The sequence below is a fragment of the Callospermophilus lateralis genome, unplaced genomic scaffold (genome assembly GCF_048772815.1).
Source record: "Callospermophilus lateralis isolate mCalLat2 unplaced genomic scaffold, mCalLat2.hap1 Scaffold_1552, whole genome shotgun sequence".
Lineage (NCBI taxonomy): Eukaryota > Metazoa > Chordata > Mammalia > Rodentia > Sciuridae > Callospermophilus > Callospermophilus lateralis.
Genome location: NW_027512663.1, coordinates 29615 through 35678, shown reverse-complemented (window position 1 = coordinate 35678; position 6064 = coordinate 29615).

The window sequence follows — 6064 nt, the reverse complement described above, 5'->3', positions numbered from 1 at the left end:
TACATGTTACTCTGTTCTCCACTCTTTAGGGAATAAGGATAACCACCTGCTTCAAATGGCCCACTGTGGTAGAAGCTCAATGAATTTTGGCTGTCATGATCATCATTTTGATGTTTGTTACATTTCCTTATAAGAATACTTGTAAATGAATCCAATGACTAACTGTCCACCTTCCTGGGGAAAATAAACATGAAAAATAATTGAGGACCCTTTTTATTTATCCTATTTTCATTTTAATGCTAGTAATTTTTACTCTGTAGCACCTGTCAGAGTTTGGACGCTCAGGCAATATGAATTAATGTCATTGGCACTGATATGCTGGCTCTTTGACACTGAAGGTTCTTAGGCCATAAAGCCAAGGTGGAGTCAGGTCTCTGGGCAGCAATCCTGCCACAATGTAATCACCATTTTCTGTGCTTGTATTTCCTGTGCAGTTCATCCCACCCTCTAGTTTGTTACCTTTATAAAGCTTGTAAGGATGCACCTTCTGTAGCCCCTTCAGGAATAATCTGCTCTCTTTTTCCTCTTCTGTGGCTGAGGGTATTAGACAATCAGTCTTTCTCTCAACTAGGGCCTGAATATAACCCGCAGCAAAGAGCGCAGAGGAAGCGCCAGGCTTTCTACCTCTGTGACTCAGCAATCTCAGGGCTTTGTTTATCCTGAGAGTGTACCTGTCATTATGGTTGTCAAAGGAAACCTTACTAGCAACCTAAAGGGACAGCATGAACATGGTCCCATTAAAGGGGCTTCTCAGGTGGAAGACGACAATCTTCTTAGTAGCAGGGGCACTGTCTAAAGTATCTTGGTATCTCTTCTAGGGTTTATTTTAATGCTCAGTCAAATAGCAAAAAAAAAAAAAAAAAAAAACAATAATGGTACCAATAAGAGGAGGAAAAAGTGGAGAAGTTAAACTTATTAAATATTTAGAGATGCTAGGCATTACTTTAAGCATTTCACATTTTACAAATTACTTAATTTTCAAAACGACTTTACAAGAGAGTTACAATTATTATCTCTATTTTACAGATAAGGAAACTGCACCACAAAGTGGTTAAATAACCTGTCTAAGGTTACCCTGCTATTACATGATAGAGCTGGCTTTCAGACAACAGTAGCACACTTTGGAGTCCATGATAGTAAATGTTTACAGATTGACTAATTCGGATGTTCAGTTATTGACTACTTATTTTGATTTTTGTTTGTTTATTTATTTTTTGTATCTGTAAAGTATCCTTTAAAGTTTTCTCCGTGGGAAAAAAACCAGAAATATTTATTGAATGTCTGCATTGGGCCAAATATGGTATTGAGCATTATCACATGTTTTATCTCACTTAATTTTTGAATGATTCTGTAAAGTAAATGTTATTTTCTCTGTTTTAACAGATGAAGACTCTGAGGATCAGAGAAGTAACAAAAGTTTCTTTTTTTTTTAAAGAATTTTAATATTTATTTTTTAGTTTTCGGCAGACACAACATCTTTGTTTGTATGTGGTGCTGAGGATCGAACCCAGGCCGCACACACGCCAGGCGAGCGCGCTACCGCTTGAGCCACATCCCCAGTCCAACAAAAGTTTCTTTTTTTTTAGAAAGTACATAGAGCTATAACCATCAGGATGAATCACCAGAGCACCATTTATTTTTATTTTTAATGAGAGAGAGAGAGAGAATTTTTTAATATTTATTTTTTAGTTTTCGGCGGACACAACATCTTTCTTTGTATGTGGTGCTGAGGATCGAACCCCGGCCGCACACATGCCAGGCAAGCGCGCTACCGCTTGAGCCACATCCCTAGCCCCAAACAGCAAAAGTTTCTTAAGATCACATATCTAATTGAGAGTTCAAAGCCAGCCTCAGCAAAAGCGAGGTGCGAAACAACTCAGTGAGACTCTGTCTCTAAAGATAATACAACATAGGGCTGGGGATGTGGCTCAGTGGTTGAGTGACCCTGAGTTTAATCCTTGGTACCCAAATTAAAAAAAAATTAAATTATCTAGTAAGTGGGGGAGATGAAACTTGAATCATCATAAGTCTATCCAACACAAAGGTCATAATTCCACACATTTCCTATAGCTTCCAGCTTTGCCCTGGACATGGAAACCATGAAGTCATTTTTCATAAATTTTCTACCACACTTTCCTTTTGAGATAAGATTAAACAGATACTTTTATATATGTGCATATGTACTTTGAGAATACCAGCAAAAGACCCAGGATCACCTTAATAACTTCCAGATGGATCACAGTCACAGCCATAAATAACAACACAAATCACTATTAACACTTCACATTTTTACATTATAATTTCATTAATAGTGAACAGCATATGTGTGATGATGTAATAGGGATAAATGAGACAAGGCACCGAAGATAGCAGGAAACAGTTTTATTTGGCTGCAGCAGGTTCAGAGGGCACAGCTTTTACTGTAATCGTTAAATCCCCTAAACCCCAAGTTCAGGTAGTTTCAGAGTTTTTTTCTTTTTAAAGAGAGAGAGAATTTTTTAAATATTTATTTTTAGCTTTTCAGTGGACACAACATCTTTATCTCATTTTTATGTGGTGCTGAGGATCGAACCCAGCGCCCTATGCATGCCAGGCGAGCACGCTACTGCTTGAGCCACATCCCCAACCCAGTTTTAGAGTTTTATACCCAGTATGTAAGGGGAGGGGCTCAGAAGTTCATAGTCTGCAGAAGTTCACATACAAGCAGCTTTTTCTTTCAGTGTTTTGGGTAAGTTAACTCTTCAAGGACAACACCTGAGAAGGAGAGAGCTTCTTCTCCCCTTTCTTTCCTCCCCCTGCCAGCTGTTACCATTTGTAACTTATCTTAAAAATGTAAACATCTTTGTGAAGCCCAGCTCAAGGCCAGAGGCCTTGTTTGCACATTTCTACAAACTACTACACTTGATATGTTTGTGAAAAACTAGTAAGGGGATGTCCAGCACCTGGAGTGCTGGTATCTTCCCGGCCAGTGGCCAAGTAAAACAGGGCGACACGAAAATAGGAAGTTTATCTACTTTGAACTCTTTTGCAGAGACTCTTTTGCTGACAGTCCTAAAATCAGCCATGGTGAAGATTTCTGGAGAAGCCAGTTAAGACTTTTCTGTAGAGAAAGGAGGTGCCACTTCAATGATAATTACCAGGTGCCTGATAACTGTCCCAAGCATTTCACATATATTAGATCATTTAATCCTCACAAAAGCCCCTGTGAAGTCTATTGTTACCTCCGTTTTTTAGATTGGGAGATTAACATACAGAAAGGCAAGCAACTTGCCCACAGTTGTCCAGGCAGGAAGAAGTGGAGCATCGAGGCTGCAAAGCCTGTGTTCCCCCCCAGGCCCTATACTGCCTCTCGTTCATTATTTGAGAAATGTTAGGGCTAGTTTTCTCTCCATACATCAGGCAATGGGGATTAATATGAGAACTAAATGCATACAGCATCATCTGATGAGTGTATTACATGATCTAAATATTTATTTATTGAGCATTTGCACATACAAGGCATTATATGAAGCCCTCGGAATGCAGGATTTATCCTCAAGGAGCTGAAATAAGCAAACCAGTGAATACACCTCTATGTGACAAAGGGTTACAGTAGGAATATGGTGGCAATTGTCCATTTGCCATCTGTTCTCAAAACTGATGCCCCAGAAGACAGACATGGGCCATATTTGCCCTTTGGCTTCCGGCTAGTACAGTGTGTGGGAGGGATATTGGAGGGAGGAAGGAAGGTGGGGGCAGAGAAGGGAGAAAAGTCAGGATAAATATCCCCCCGCGCCCTGTCCCTGGCTGCCTCAGTCTGGCAGTACTTAGGATTCTCTCTGTCTGTAACTTCTATTGGGCTCTTCCTCTTCCATGGCCTTAGCTCTTAGAGGGTGTCAAAAATACCATTCCCTCCCTTTGGTCCTTGAAGCTCAAGGGTAGGAATGTCCTTTTGCTGCTTTCTTCAAGCTTCTGGATGAGCCATTTGTGCCCAGAGAGCCCTGACTGACACGGGGAGTAAGCAAAGGAGAAGGTGAGAGGAGCACACAAGAAGGTACCCAACCAAGATCGGAGGGTGAGGGAGGCTGCTCAGAGTAAAATCTACAACGACTCCTAAAGGACCCTCAGGAATTATCCAATTTGGGGAAGTAAAAGGAAGAATATTCTAGAAAGAGTAAATAGCAAGTGAAAAGGTAAGAAAGTCAGATCATAGAAAGTTTCAAGAACTGCCAGGTGGTATAAAATTATAGTTCAATAAAATAACCAAGCAAACCAGTGAATACACCTCTATGTGACAAAGGGTTACAGTAGGAATATGGTGGCAATTGTTCAAAAATAACCAAGAAGCATAAGTGGGCAGTCTCTACATGGTGCAGGTGGGATGCCTGCACCATGGAATTTCACTGTGTCACCTGCCATCCTCCCTTTGATTTCCATATGAGGCATTCAGCAAAATCTGCGCTGCTTACCAAAAGGTCTAGAGTTGGGTTTAGGGGGAGCTGATTGAGATGAAGTGCTGAGTCTGTCTCCAGGAGAGCATGGAGTTTGAGACGGCTCCATCAGCCTTGGAAGCCTACAAGGCCACCCAGACCACTGCTAAAGTGTGGCTGAGAGGGTGGGGAATGGATGAGGCCAACAACGTTTATTTAGATGGAGAATCTGCAGAGTTCAAAGGAAAAGAAGGCAGATAATGTTCAACTGATCTACAAGAAGACTTGCCCTCTGTTGGCATAATTCTTAATAAAATAATCCAGGGTGATTGGCACACAGTATTTTAAAAGTACCGTAACACTCAGTTCTGATGGGAAGACATGAGACAGCCACTTTCATACGCTCTTCCTTCATTCTTGCCTCTTTTTCAGTTCTAGATGTTAAGCGCCATCCTGGTTGGCGTCTTGTGGATTCTGTCCCTGCAGATCCCAGGCTCTATTAGTTGTCTCCATAACCCCTTACCAGTCAAGCCCACGTGGCTTCCCTTTCTACGCTGCTAGTCATTAAGGTAATGATGGACTCCTGGCTTCTGGTAGTTAAGCCATCATCCCCCTGGATATTAACAAGCCCAACTCTGAACCCATCTTTTCTACCATGGGCCCAGTCCTGCGGTAAAGAGCGGCCACTGAATGTATTAGCAGTGCAGGTGCCCGCTCACCACAATCGAATGGCCTGGGAAATGGCACGTCCTGTCAGCCCTCCAAGGATGGAGTCCTCCAGCCCTACAATGAATATCCACTTAAGTGTGCTCACTTGCCTTAAGCGCTGCCTTAACGTTCCTTCCTCCAGCATCTGCCAGGGCAACTCAGGCATTTACACTTTCCTCCCAGCTGACTATTGCTTTGCCAGGTTTCCAAAATCCATCCCAACACAGGCTTGCCTCATCCCTGGAGGTGCCCATACACTCCTTTCTGAGCCTCTTGATAGCCTGGAATTTTGAAATTATCTGTGAAGTTTGATACTAGGTGAATCTTTGACTTGCATGAGTCTAACTTGAGAATCCAATAATTTCTGGATATCTATATGTATACATATCAGAAAAATATGAATACTAATTAGATATTTAGTAATGAATTATTATGTTTTGGGGGTATAATATTAGTACTGTTAGGCTTTAAATATGTGCATATAGAAATATTTACTGATGAGATCATTCAATGTCTCTGATTTGTTTCAAAATAATCCAGAGTGTAAGAGGGAGAAGGGGGACACATAAGACAAGACAGTTTTAATCCTTAAAACTGGGTAATGTACTTATGGGGATTCCTTATACTCTTCTCTCTAGAGTTGCATATTCAATGTAACATCTTTGAAAATTTGAAATTTTACAGGATAAAGAAATTTCAAAATACAAACAATCAAATTTAAACCAAATAAGTTAATTGGAAATGCCACAAGGGTGAAGATATCTTATATATATAAAGTATTCTAACTAAACATGAAAATAAAAGCCTGCCTACAGAAAAAAGAACAGTTCGTAAACAAAAAGTTGATAGAAGAAATATTTTAACAACAAAGTTGGAAAATAATTTTCATTTCCCACACAGTGAAATACAAATTAGTATGATACTATGATATTATTTCTTTCTATAAA